This window comes from Ambystoma mexicanum, chromosome 12 (assembly GCF_040938575.1).
Source record: "Ambystoma mexicanum isolate Mex_15411 chromosome 12, UKY_AmexF1_1, whole genome shotgun sequence".
Classification (NCBI taxonomy): domain Eukaryota; kingdom Metazoa; phylum Chordata; class Amphibia; order Caudata; family Ambystomatidae; genus Ambystoma; species Ambystoma mexicanum.
In genome coordinates this window covers 560,677,402-560,692,356 of record NC_090936.1, presented here as the reverse complement: position 1 = coordinate 560,692,356, position 14,955 = coordinate 560,677,402, and positions in this window count along the sequence as shown.

Here is a 14,955-nt window from a genome sequence, read left to right as displayed (position 1 = left end):
GCATCCTACACACCTGAAAGTTCAGAAAATGTTGGCAGCCCAAAAAAGGCCTTAAAATGCATCTTAGGCCAGCAAAAATGTAAAACAACTTTGCAGGCCCAAAAAAGGGGTTTACTGGCATCCTAGACCCCCTAAAGTCCAGAAAATGTTGGTGTCCCACAAACTGTGTCAGAGAGCTCTGATTGTCCCAAAAACACTTGCAGCCTGAAAGGGGCATTAAACCAAATCCTAGACCATTGAAATTCCCAAAAATATTTTTTGGCACGGAAAATGCATCCTACACACCTGAAAGTTCAGAAAATGTTGGCAGCCCAAAAAAGACCTTAAAATGCATCTTAGGCCAGCAAAAATGCAAAACAACTTTGCAGGCCCAAAAAAGGGGTTTACAGGCATCCTACACCCCTGAATGTTCAGGAAATGTTGGCAGCTCAAAAAAGGCCTTAAAATGCATTTTAGGCCTGCAAAAATGTAGAAAACTTTGGAGGCCCAAAAAAGGGCTTTACAGGCATCCTAGACCCCCTAAAGTCCAGACAATGTTGGTGGCCCAATAACTGTGTCAGAGAGCTCTGATTGTCCCAAAAACATTTGCAGCCTGAAAGGGGCATTAACCCGCATCCTAGACCACTGAAATTCCCAAAAATATTTTTGTCACGAAATATGCATCTTACACCGCCGAATGTTCAGAAAATGTTGGCAGCCCGGATTTTCTCAGATATTGGTTGGTATCTCAAATTCAATATGTCTCGTATTGGTTCGACACAACTGACCCCCCCCCCTCATGTCCGGCTCGAGAGGTTGGCGGTTTGTGACCGCGAAATCCGCTCCTTACTTATTCAACCCGCTCCTCAGGTACTGGACTCACAGAGTCCGGTCGCCTGCACATCCCTGGCATTGGCCAAAACATGGAAACTGCTCGGAGTAACCCAGGCTTTCCACGGCAACCTTCCTCTCTGGAACTTCCTCCCGGGGGTTCCTCAGGTTGCACCATCTACCGTTCGTCGCTGGGCCGAGGCAGGCTACGAGCTGTTGCGGGACGTGTTTGACCAGGGCACATTCATTGAGTGGGCTGATCTCCCCCTACCCTTGAGAAGTGACCGGAGCGTCTGGCTTCAATACGCGGCTCTCCGAAGGACCCTTAAGCGCAGCTATCAAACATTCCCTGCGTTACCACCAGACGACCCGGCCATTGAGGAGCTCACTTCCCCTTCACCCATGAAAGGCAAAATCTCCAGGTTGTACTCCATGCTACAGTCCAGATCCTTTCCAGGATTTGCTAAACTTAGGGGGTCCTGGGAGGAAGACTTGGGGGTAGAGATATCGGACGATCGCTGGGCACATTTATGCGACCGCACTCACCGGGTGTCCTTTAACTCCCGATTTAAACTTATTCAGTTTAAAGTGTTGCACAGGTTCCACTACACCCCGGCCAGACTGCATCGCATGTCCAGCGAGCGTTCATCTAGCTGCCCCCGCTGCGGGCATGTCGATGCGGACTACATCCACATGATCTGGTCCTGCCCCCGCCTCTCACAGTTTTGGGGTATGGTTTGTTCAACGGTTTCCGCTGTGCTCGATCACCCCATCGATCCTTCCCCTGCATTGTGCCTTTTTTAACGACCTCCCGGGCCTTCCTCGAAATTCCAGGAAGCTGGCCGGCCTCTGCATGCTCTTAGCGGTTCGGTCCATCTTGCTCTGCTGGCTTCGCCCCTCTCCCCCCACGCATGCCCAATGGCTGAGGGCGGTCACTTGGGCCTCTGACACCGAGGAAACTTGGGCACACATGCAACCCACTCACTCCAGACCTAGGGACATCTGGCTTGGGTTCCGCTCCTACATGTCCGACCTCGTCACCTCTCCGGTGGCTTCCCCGCCTGCTCCTTCTCACTAGTCTGGCATATTCCCGGTGGATCCCCCACCACCCCCCCCTTTCTCACTGGTCTGAGAGCTCCTCCCGTGTCGCTTGGTTTGACTACTTCCCCTCATATGTGGATTGAATCTCTGTGCCTGTATCATATTGTATGTAATCTTTATGTGACCATATCATGAACTGTAATGTTAATCTATATTTGCTGGGCGCTGTTCGCCTGTTGTTATGCTGCCATGCTGCCTAATAATAAAAAGAAGTTTAAAAAAAAAAAGAAAATGTTGGCAGCCCAAAAAAGGCCTTAAAATGCATTTTAGGCCTGCAAAAATCTAGAAAACTTTGGAGGCGCAAAAAAGGGCTTTACAGGCATCCTAGACCCCCTAAAGTCCAGAAAATGTTGGTGGCCCAATAACTGTGTCAGAGAGCTCTGATTGTCCGAAAAACATTTGCAGCCTGAAAGGTTCATTAACCTGCATACTAGACCACTGAAATTCCCAAAAATATTTTTGTCACGAAATATGCATCCTACACCCCTGAATGTTCAGGAAATGTTGGCAGCCCAAAAAAGGCCTTAAAATGCATCTTCGGCCTGCAAAAATGTAGAAAACATTGGAGGTGGAAAAAAGGGGTTTACAGGCATCCTAGACCCCCTTAATCCAGAAAATGTTGGTGGCCCAAAAACTGTGTCAGAGAGCTCTGAATGTCCCAAAAATATGTGCAGCCTGAAAGGGACATTAACCCGCATCCTAGACCACTGAAATTCCCAAAAATATTTTTGTCACGAAATATGGATCCTACACCCCTGAAAGTTCAGAAAATGTTGGCAGCTCAAAAAAGACCCTAAAATGCATTTTAGGCCTGCAAAAATGTAGAAAACTTTGGAGGCCCAAAAAAGGGCTTTACAGGCATCCTAGACCCCCTAAAGTCCAGAAAATGTTGGTGGCCCACAAATGGTGTCAGAGAGCTCTGATTGTCCCAAAAACACTTGCAGCCTGAAAGGGGCATCAAACCAAATCCTAGACCACTGAAATTCCCAAAAATATTTTTTGCCACGGAAAATGCATCCTACACACCTGAAAGTTCAGAAAATGTTGGCAGCCCAAAAAAGGCCTTAAAATGCATTTTAGGCCAGCAAAAATGTAAAACAACTTTGCAGGCCCAAAAAAGGGGTTTACTGGCATCCCAGACCCCCTAAAGTCCAGACAATGTTGGTGGCCCAATAACTGTGTGAGAGAGCTCTGATTGTCCCAAAAACATTTGCAGCCTGAAAGGGGCATTAACCCGCGTACTAGACCACTGAAATTCCCAAAAATATTTTTATCACGAAATATGCATCCTACACCCCCGAATGTTCAGAAAATGTTGGCAGCCCAAAAAAGGCCTTAAAATGCATTTTAGGCCAGCAAAAATGTAAAACAACTTTGCAGGCCCAAAAAAGGGGTTTACTGGCATCCTAGACCCCCTAAAGTCCAGAAATGTTGGTGGCCCAATAACTGTGTCAGAGAGCTCTGATTGTCCCAAAAACATTTGCAGCCTGAAAGGGGCATTAACCCGCATACTAGACCACTGAAATTCCCAAAAATATTTTTGTCACGAAATATGCATCCTACATCCTGAATGTTCAGGAAATGTTGGCAGTCCAAAAAAGGCCTTAAAATGCATCTTCGGCCAGCAAAAATGTAGAAAACATTGAAGGCCCAAAAGAGGGGTTTACAGGCACCCTAGACCCCCTTAAATCCAGAAAATGTTGGTGTCCCACAAACTGTGTCAGAGAGCTCTGATTGTCCCAAAAACACTTGCAGCCTGAAAGGGGCATTAAACCAAATCCTAGACCATTGAAATTCCCAAAAATATTTTTTGGCAAGGAAAATGCATCCTACACACCTGAAAGTTCAGAAAATGTTGGCAGCCCAAAAAAGACCTTAAAATGCATCTTAGGCCAGCAAAAATGCAAAACAACTTTGCAGGCCCAAAAAAGGGGTTTACAGGCATCCTACACCCCTGAATGTTCAGGAAATGTTGGCAGCTCAAAAAAGGCCTTAAAATGCATTTTAGGCCTGCAAAAATGTAGAAAACTTTGGAGGCCCAAAAAAGGGCTTTACAGGCATCCTAGACCCCCTAAAGTCCAGACAATGTTGGTGGCCCAATAACTGTGTCAGAGAGCTCTGATTGTCCCAAAAACATTTGCAGCCTGAAAGGGGCATTAACCCGCATCCTAGACCACTGAAATTCCCAAAAATATTTTTGTCACGAAATATGCATCTTACACCGCCGAATGTTCAGAAAATGTTGGCAGCCCAAAAAAGGCCTTAAAATGCATTTTAGGCCTGCAAAAATGTAGAAAACTTTGGAGGCGCAAAAAAGGGCTTTACAGGCATCCTAGACCCCCTAAAGTCCAGAAAATGTTGGTGGCCCAATAACTGTGTCAGAGAGCTCTGATTGTCCGAAAAACATTTGCAGCCTGAAAGGTTCATTAACCTGCATACTAGACCACTGAAATTCCCAAAAATATTTTTGTCACGAAATATGCATCCTACACCCATGAATGTTCAGGAAATGTTGGCAGCCCAAAAAAGGCCTTAAAATGCATCTTCGGCCTGCAAAAATGTAGAAAACATTGGAGGCGGAAAAAAGGGGTTTACAGGCATCCTAGACCCCCTAAAGTCCAGAAAATGTTGGTGGCCCACAAATGGTGTCAGAGAGCTCTGATTGTCCCAAAAACACTTGCAGCCTGAAAGGGGCATTAAACCAAATCCTAGACCACTGAAATTCCCAAAAATATTTTTTGGCACGGAAAATGCATCCTACACACCTGAAAGTTCAGAAAATGTTGGCAGCCCAAAAAAGGCCTTAAAATGCATCTTAGGCCAGCAAAAATTTAAACAACTTTGCAGGCCCAAAAAAGGGGTTTACTGGCATCCCAGACCCCCTAAAGTCCAGACAATGTTGGTGGCCCAATAACTGTGTCAGAGAGCTCTGATTGTCCCAAAAACATTTGCAGCCTGAAAGGGGCATTAACCCGCGTACTACACCACTGAAATTCCCAAAAATATTTTTGTCACGAAATATGCATCCTACACCCTTGAATGTTCAGGAAATGTTGGCAGCTCAAAAAAGTCCTAAAAATGCATCTGAGGCCTGCAAAAATGTAGAAAACATTGGAGGCCCAAAAAAGGGGTTTACAGGCATCCTAGACCCCCTTAAATCCAGAAAATGTTGGTGGCCCAAAAACTGTGTCAGAGAGCTCTGAATGTCCCAAAAATATGTGCAGCCTGAAAGGGACATTAACTCGCATCCTAGACCACTGAAATTCCCAAAAATATTTTTGTCACGAAATATGGATCCTACACCCCTGAAAGTTCAGAAAATGTTGGCAGCTCAAAAAAGGCCTTAAAATGCATTTGGGGCCTGCAAAAATGTAGAAAACTTTGGAGGCCCAAAAAAAGGGGCTTTAGAGGCATCCTAAATCCCCTAAAGTCCAGAAAATGTTGGTGGCCCACAAATGGTGTCAGAGAGCTCTGATTGTCCCAAAAACACTTGCAGCCTGAAAGGGGCATTAAACCAAATCCTAGACCACTGAAATTCCCAAAAATATTTTTTGGCACGGAAAATGCATCCTACACACCTGAAAGTTCAGAAAATGTTGGCAGCCCAAAAAAGGCCTTAAAATGCATCTTAGGCCAGCAAAAATGTAAAACAACTTTGCAGGCCCAAAAAAGGGGTTTACTGGCATCCTAGACCCCCTAAAGTCCAGAAAATGTTGGTCACCAAAAAACTGTGTCAGAGAGCTTGGAATGACCCAAAAACATTTGCAGCCCGAAAGGGGCATTAACACGCATCCTAGACCACTGAACTTCCCAAAAATATTTTTGTCACGAAATATGCATCCTACACCCCTGAAAGTTCAGGAAATGTTGGCAGCTCAAAAAAGGCCTTAAAATGCATTTTAGGCCTGCAAAAATGTAGAAATCTTTGGAGCCCCAAAAAAGGGCTTTACAGGCATCCTAGACCCCCTAAAGTCCAGAAAATGTTGGTGTCCCACAAATGGTGTCAGAGACCTCTGATTGTCCCAAAAACACTTGCAGCCTGAAAGGGCCATTAAACCAAATCCTAGACCACGGAAATTCCCAAAAATATTTTTGTCACGAAATATGCATCCTACACCCCTGAAAGTTCAGAAAATGTTGACAGCCCAAAAAAGGCCTTAAAATGCATTTTAGGCCTGCAAAAATATAGAAAACTTTGGAGGCCCAAAAAAGGGCTTTACAGGCATCCTAGACCCCCTAAAGTCCAGAAAATGTTGGTGGCCCACAAATGGTGTCAGAGACCTCTGATTGTCCCAAAAACACTTGCAGCCTGAAAGGGGCATTAAACCAAATCCTAGACCAGGGAAATTTCCAAAAATATTTTTGTCACGAAATATGCATCCTACACCCCCGAATGTTCAGGAAATGTTGGCAGCACAAAAAAGGCCTTAAAATGCATTTTAGGCCTGCAAAAATGTAGAAAACATTGGAAGCCCAAAAAAGGGGTTTACAGGCATCCTAGACCCCCTTAAATCCAGAAAATGTTGGTTGCCCAAAAACTGTGTCAGAGAACTCTGAATGTCCCAAAAATATGTGCAGCCTGAAAGGGGCATTAACCCGCATCCTAGACCACTGAAATTCCCAAAAATATTTTTGTCACAAAATATGCATCCTACACCCCCGAATGTTCAGGAAATGTTGGCAGCTCAAAAAAGGCCTTAAAATGCATTTTAAGCCTGCAAAAATGTAGAAATCTTTGGAGGCCCAAAAAAGGGCTTTACAGGCATCCTAGACCCCCTAAAGTCCAGAAAATGTTGGTGGCCAACAAATGGTGTCAGAGAACTCTGAATGTCCCAAAAATATGTGCAGCCTGAAAGGGGCATTAACCCGCATCCTAGACCACTGAAATTCTCAAAAATATTTTTGTCACGAAATATGCATCCTACACCCCCGGATGTTCAGGAAATGTTGGCAGCTCAAAAAAGGCCTTAAAATGCATTTTAGGCCTGCAAAAAAACAGAAAACTTTGGAGGCCCAAAAAAGGGGTTTACAGGCATCCTAAACCCCTTAAAGTCAAGAAAATGTTGGTGGCCCGAAAACTGTGTCAGAGAGCTCTGAATGTCCCAAAAACATTTACAGCCTGAAAATGGCATTAACCTGCATAGTACACCCCTGAAATTCCCAAAAACATTTTTGGACCGAAAAATGCCTCCTACACCCCTGAAAGTCCATAAAATGTTGGCAGCACAAAGGCCTTAAAATTTATCTTAGGCCTGCAAAAATGTAGAAAACTTTGGAGGCCCAAAAAGGGGTTTGCATGCATCCTAGACCCCCTAAAGTCCAGAAAATGTTGGTGGCCCAAAAACTGTGTCAGAGAGCTGAATGTCCCAAAAAACATTTACAGCCTGAAAAGGACATTAACCTGCATAGTAGACCCCTGAAATTCCCAAAAACATTTTTGGCACAAAAAATGCATCCTACAGCCCTGAAAGTCCAGAAAATGTTGGCAGAACAACGGCCTTAGAATGCATCTTAGGCCTCAAAAAATATAGAAAACTTTGGAGGCCCAAAAAAGGGGTTTCCAGGCATCATAGACCCCCTAAAGTCCAGACAATGTTGGTGGCCCAATAACTGTGTCAGAGAGCTCTGATTGTCCCAAAAACATTTGCAGCCTGAAAGGGGCATTAACCTGCATACTAGACCACTGAAATTCCCAAAAATATTTTTGTCACAAAATATGCATCCTACACCCCCGAATGTTCAGGAAATGTTGCCAGCTCAAAAAAGGCCTTAAAATGCATTTTAGGCCTGCAAAAATGTAGAAATCTTTGGAGGCCCAAAAAAGGGCTTTACAGGCATCCTAGACCCCCTAAAGTCCAGACAATGATGGTGGCCCAATAACTGTGTCAGATAGCTCTGATTGTCCCAAAAACATTTGCATCCTGAGAGGGGCATTAACCCGCATAATAGAACACTGAAATTCCCAAAAATATTTTTGTCACGAAATATGCATCCTACACCCCCGAATGTTCAGGAAATGTTGGCAGCTCAAAAAAGGCCTTAAAATGCATTTTAGGCCTGCAAAAATGTAGAAATCTTTGGAGGCCCAAAAAAGGGCTTTACAGGCATCCTAGACCCCCTAAAGTCCAGAAAATGTTGGTGGCCCACAAATGGTGTCAGAGAGCTCTGATCGTCCCAAAAACGTTTGCAGCCTGAAAGGGGCATTAACCCGCATACTAGACCACTGAAATTCCCAAAAATATTTTTGTCACGAAATATGCATCCTACACCCCCGAATGTTCAGGAAATGTTGGCAGCTCAAAAAAGGCCTTAAAATGCATTTTAGGCCTGCAAAAATGTAGAAAACTTAGGAGGCCCAAAAAAGGGCTTTACAGGCATCCTAGACCCCCTTAATCCAGAAAATGTTGGTGGCCCAAAAACTGTGTCAGAGAGCTCTGAATGTCCCAACAATATGTGCAACCTGAAAGGGACATTAACCCGCATCCTAGACCACTGAAATTCCCAAAAATATTTTTGTCACGAAATATGGATCCTACACCCCTGAAAGTTCAGAAAATGTTGGCAGCTCAAAAAAGGCCCTAAAATGCATTTTAGGCCTGCAAAAATGTAGAAAACTTTGGAGGCCCAAAAAAGGGCTTTACAGGCATCCCAGACCCCCTAAAGTCCAGAAAATGTTGGTGTCCCACAAATGGTGTCAGAGAGCTCTGATTGTCCCAAAAACACTTGCAGCCTGAAAGGGGCATTAAACCAAATCCTAGACCACTGAAATTCCCAAAAATATTTTTTGGCACGGAAAATGCATCCTACACACCTGAAAGTTCAGAAAATGTTGGCAGCCCAAAAAAGGCCTTAAAATGCATCTTAGGCCAGCAAAAATGTAAAACAACTTTGCAGGCCCAAAAAAGGGGTTTACTGGCATCCCAGACCCCCTAAAGTCCAGACAATGTTGGTGGCCCAATAACTGTGTCAGAGAGCTCTGATTGTCCCAAAAACATTTGCAGCCTGAAAGGGGCATTAACCCGCGTACTAGACCACTGAAATTCCCAAAAATATTTTTGTCACGAAATATGCATCCTACACCCCCCGAATGTTCAGGAAATGTTGGCAGCTCAAAAAAGTCCTAAAAATGCATCTGAGGCCTGCAAAAATGTAGAAAACATTGGAGGCCCAAAAAAGGGGTTTACAGGCATCCTAGACCCCCTTAAATCCAGAAAATGTTGGTGGCCCAAAAACTGTGTCAGAGAGCTCTGAATGTCCCAAAAATATGTGCAGCCTGAAAGGGACATTAACTCGCATCCTAGACCACTGAAATTCCCAAAAATATTTTTGTCACGAAATATGGATCCTACACCCCTGAAAGTTCAGAAAATGTTGGCAGCTCAAAAAAGGCCTTAAAATGCATTTTAGGCCTGCAAAAATGTAGAAAGCTTTGGAGGCCCAAAAAAGGGGCTTTAGAGGCATCCTAGACCCCCTAAAGTCCAGAAAATGTTGGTGGCCCACAAATGGTGTCAGAGAGCTCTGATTGTCCCAAAAACACTTGCAGCCTGAAAGGGGCATTAAACCAAATCCTAGACTACTGAAATTCCCAAAAATATTTTTTGGCACGTAAAATGCATCCTACACACCTGAAAGTTCAGAAAATGTTGGCAGCCCAAAAAAGGCCTTAAAATGCATCTTAGGCCAGCAAAAATGTAAAACAACTTTGCAGGCCCAAAAAAGGGGTTTACTGGCATCCTAGACCCCCTAAAGTCCAGAAAATGTTGGTCACCAAAAAACTGTGTCAGAGAGCTTGGAATGACCCAAAAACATTTGCAGCCCGAAAGGGGCATTAACACGCATGCTAGACCACTGAACTTCCCAAAAATATTTTTGTCACGAAATATGCATCCTACACCCCTGAAAGTTCAGAAAATGTTGGCATCCCAAAAAAGGCCTAAAAATGCATCTTAGGCCTGCAAAAATGTAGAAAACTTTGCAGGCCCAAAAAAGGGGTTTACAGGCATCCTAAACCCCTTAAAGTCCAGAAAATGTTGGTGGCCTAGAAACGGTGTCAGAGAGCTCTGAAAGTCCCAAAAACATTTGCAGCCCGAAAGGGGCATTAACTCGCATCCTAGAGCACTGAAATTCCCAAAAATATTTTTGTCACGAAATATGCATCCTGCACCCCCGAATGTTCAGGAAATGTTGGCAGCTCAAAAAAGGCCTTAAAATGCATTTTAGGCCTGCAAAAATCTAGAAATCTTTGGAGGCCCAAAAAAGGGCTATACAGGCATCCTAGACCCCCTAAAGTCCAGACAATGTTGGTGGCCCAATAACTGTGTCAGAGAGCTCTGATTGTCCCAAAAACATTTGCAGCCTGAAAGGGGCATTAACCCGCATCCTAGACCACTGAAATTCCCACAAATATTTTTGTCACGAAATATGCATCCTACACCCCTGAAAGTTCAGAAAATGTTGACAGCCCAAAAAAGGCCTTAAAATGCATTTTAGGCCTGCAAAAATGTAGAAAACTTTGGAGGCCCAAAAAAGGGCTTTACAGGCATCCTAGACCCCCTAAAGTCCAGAAAATGTTGGTGGCCCACAAATGGTGTCAGAGAACTCTGAATGTCCCAAAAATATGTGCAGCCTGAAAGGGGCATTAACCCGCATCCTAGACCACTGAAATTCCCAAAAATATTTTTGTCACAAAATATGCATCCTACACCCCCGAATGTTCAGAAAATGTTGGCAGCTCAAAAAAGGCCTTAAAATGCATTTTAGGCCTGCAAAAAAACAGAAAACTTTGGAGGCCCAAAAAAGGGGTTTACAGGCATCCTAAACCCCTTAAAGTCAAGAAAATGTTGGTGGCCCGAAAACTGTGTCAGAGAGCTCTGAATGTCCCAAAAACATTTACAGCCTGAAAATGGCATTAACCTGCATAGTACACCCCTGAAATTCCCAAAAACATTTTTGGACCGAAAAATGCCTCCTACACCCCTGAAAGTCCAGAAAATGTTGGCAGCACAAAGGCCTTAAAATTTATCTTAGGCCTGCAAAAATGTAGAAAACTTTGGAGGCCCAAAAAGGGGTTTGCATGCATCCTAGACCCCCTAAAGTCCAGAAAATGTTGGTGGCCCAAAAACTGTGTCAGAGAGCTCTGAATGTCCCAAAAAACATTTACAGCCTGAAAAGGACATTAACCTGCATAGTAGACCCCTGAAATTCCCAAAAACATTTTTGGCACAAAAAATGCATCCTACAGCCCTGAAAGTCCAGAAAATGTTGGCAGAACAACGGCCTTAGAATGCATCTTAGACCTCCAAAAATATAGAAAACTTTGGAGGCCCAAAAAAGGGGTTTCCAGGCATCCTAGAACCCCTAAAGTCCAGAAAATGTTGGTGGCCCAAAAACTGTATCAGAGAGCTCTGATTGTCCCAAAAACATTTGCAGCCTGAAAGGGGCATTAACCTGCATCCTAGACCACTGAAATTCCCAAAAATATTTTTGTCACGAAATATGCATCCTACACCCCTGAATGTTCAGGAAATGTTGGCAGCCCTAAAAAGGCCTTAAAATGCATAGAGGCTGGAAAAAATGTAGAAAACTTTGGCGGCCCAAAAAAGGGGTTTCCAGGCATCCTAGAACCCCTAAAGTCCAGAAAATGTTGGTGGCCCAAAAATTGTGTCAGAGAGCTCTGAATGTCCCAAAAACATTTGCAGCCTGAAAAGGTCATAAACCCGCACCGTAGACCACTGAAATTCCCCAAAATATGTTTGGCCCTAAACTTGCATCCTACACACCTGAAACTTCAGGAAATGTTGGCAGCCCTAAAAAGGCCTTAAAATGCATCTTAGGTCTGCAAAAATGTCGAAAACTTGGGAGGCCAAAAAAGGGGATTACAGGCATCCAAGACCACCTAATGTCCAAAACATGTTGGTGGCCCAAAACTGTGTCAGAGAGCTCTGAATGTCCCAAAAACATTTGCAGCCTGAAAAGGGCATTAACCCGCATCCTAGACCACTGATATTCCCAAAAATATCAATGGCACAAAACATGCATCCTACACCCCTGAAAGTCCAAAAAATGTTGGCATCTCAAGAAATACCTTAAAATGCACCTTAGGCCTGCACAAATGTAGAAAACTTTGGAGGCCCAAAAAAGGGGTTTGCAGGCATCCTAGACAACCTAAAGTCCAGAAAATGTTGGTGGCCCAACAACTGTATCAGAGAGCTCTGATTGTCCCAAAACCATTTGCAGCCTGAAAGGGGCATTAACCGGCATCCTAGACCACTGATATTCCCAAAAATATTTTTGTCACGAAACATGCATTCTACACCCCTGAAAGTTCAGGAAATGTTGGCAGCCCTAAAAAGGCCTTAAAAAGCATCATAGGCCTCAAAATATGTAGAAAACTTTGGAGGCCCAAAAAAGGGGTTTACAGGCATCCTAGACCCCCTGAAGTCCAGAAAATGTTGGTGTCCCAAAAACTGTGTCAGAGAGCTCTGAATGTCCCAAAAACATTTGCAGCCTGAAAAGGTCATAAACCTGCATCGTAGACCACTGAAATTCCCCAAAATATGTTTGGCCCTAAACTTGCATCCTACACCCCTGAAAGTTCAGAAAATGTTGGCAGCCCTAAAAAGGCCTTAAAATGCACATAGGCCTGCAAAAATGTAGAAAACTTTGGAGGCTCAAAAAAGGGGTTTACAGGCATCCTAGACCCCCTAAAGTCCAGAAAATGTTGGTGGCCCAAAAACTGTATCAGAGAGCTCTGATTGTCTCAAAAACATGTGCAGCCTGAAAGGGGCATTAATCCGCATCCTAGACCACTGAAATTCCCAAAAATATTTTTGTCACAAAATATGCATCCTACACCCCTGAATGTTCAGGAAATGTTGCTAGCTCAAAAAAGGCCTTAAAATGCATTTTAGGCCTGCAAAAATGTAGAAATATTTGGAGGCACAAAAAAGGGCTTTACAGGCATCCTAGACCCCCTAAAGTCCAGAAAATGTTGGTGGCCCACAAATGGTGTCAGAGAGCTCTGATTGTCCCAAAAACATTTGCAGCCTGAAAGGGGCATTAACCCGCATACTAGACCACTGAAATTCCCACAAATATTTTTGTCACGAAATATGCATCCTACACCCCCGAATGTTCAGGAAATGTTGGCAGCTCAAAAAAGGCCTTAAAATGCATTTTAGGCCTGCAAAAATGTAGAAAACTTTGGAGCCCCAAAAAAGGGCTTTACAGGCATCCTAGACCCCCTAAAGTCCAGAAAATGTTGGTGTCCCACAAATGGTGTCAGAAACCTCTGATTGTCCCAAAAACACTTGCAGCCTGAAAGGGGCATTAAACCAAATCCTAGACCACGGAAATTCCCAAAAATATTTTTGTCACGAAATATGCATCCTACACCCCTGAAAGTTCAGAAAATGTTGACAGCCCAAAAAAGGCCTTAAAATGCATTTTAGGCCTGCAAAAATGTAGAAAACTTTGGAGGCCCAAAAAAGGGCTTTACAGGCATCCTAGACCCCCTAAAGTCCAGAAAAAGTTGGTCACCAAAAAAATGTGTCAGAGAGCTTGGAATGACCCAAAAACATTTGCAGCCTGAAAGGGGCATTAAACCAAATCCTAGACCACTGAAATTCCCAAAAATATTTTTTGGCACGGAAAATGCATCCTACACACCTGAAAGTTCAGAAAATGTTGGCAGCCCAAAAAAGGCCTTAAAATGCATCTTAGGCCAACAAAAATGTAAAACAACTTTGCAGGCCCAAAAAAGGGGTTTACTGGCATCCCAGACCCCCTAAAGTCCAGACAATGTTGGTGGCCCAATAACTGTGTCAGAGAGCTCTGATTGTCCCAAAAACATTTGCAGCCTGAAAGGGGCATTAACCCGCGTACTAGACCACTGAAATTCCCAAAAATATTTTTGTCACGAAATATGCATCCTACACCCCCGAATGTTCAGGAAATGTTGGCAGCTCAAAAAAGTCCTAAAAATGCATCTGAGGCCTGCAAAAATGTAGAAAACATTGGAGGCCCAAAAAAGGGGTTTACAGGCATCCTAGACCCCCTTAAATCCAGAAAATGTTGGTGGCCCAAAAACTGTGTCAGAGAGCTCTGAATGTCCCAAAAATATGTGCAGCCTGAAAGGGACATTAACTCGCATCCTAGACCACTGAAATTCCCAAAAATATTTTTGTCACGAAATATGGATCCTACACCCCTGAAAGTTCAGAAAATGTTGGCAGCTCAAAAAAGGCCTTAAAATGCATTTTAGGCCTGCAAAAATGTAGAAAACTTTGGAGGCCCAAAAAAGGGGCTTTAGAGGCATCCTAGACCCCCTAAAGTCCAGAAAATGTTGGTGGCCCACAAATGGTGTCAGAGAGCTCTGATTGTCCCAAAAACACTTGCAGCCTGAAAGGGGCATTAAACCAAATCCTAGACTACTGAAATTCCCAAAAATATTTTTTGGCACGTAAAATGCATCCTACACACCTGAAAGTTCAGAAAATGTTGGCAGCCCAAAAAAGGCCTTAAAATGCATCTTAGGCCAGCAAAAATGTAAAACAACTTTGCAGGCCCAAAAAAGGGGTTTACTGGCATCCTAGACCCCCTAAAGTCCAGAAAATGTTGGTCACCAAAAAACTGTGTCAGAGAGCTTGGAATGACCCAAAAACATTTGCAGCCCGAAAGGGGCATTAACACGCATGCTAGACCACTGAACTTCCCAAAAATATTTTTGTCACGAAATATGCATCCTACACCCCTGAAAGTTCAGAAAATGTTGGCATCCCAAAAAAGGCCTAAAAATGCATCTTAGGCCTGCAAAAATGTAGAAAACTTTGCAGGCCCAAAAAAGGGGTTTACAGGCATCCTAAACCCCTTAAAGTCCAGAAAATGTTGGTGGCCTAGAAACGGTGTCAGAGAGCTCTGAAAGTCCCAAAAACACTTGCAGCCCGAAAGGGGCATTAACTCGCATCCTAGAGCACTGAAATTCCCAAAAATATTTTTGTCACGAAATATGCATCCTGCACCCCCGAATGTTCAGGAAATGTTGGC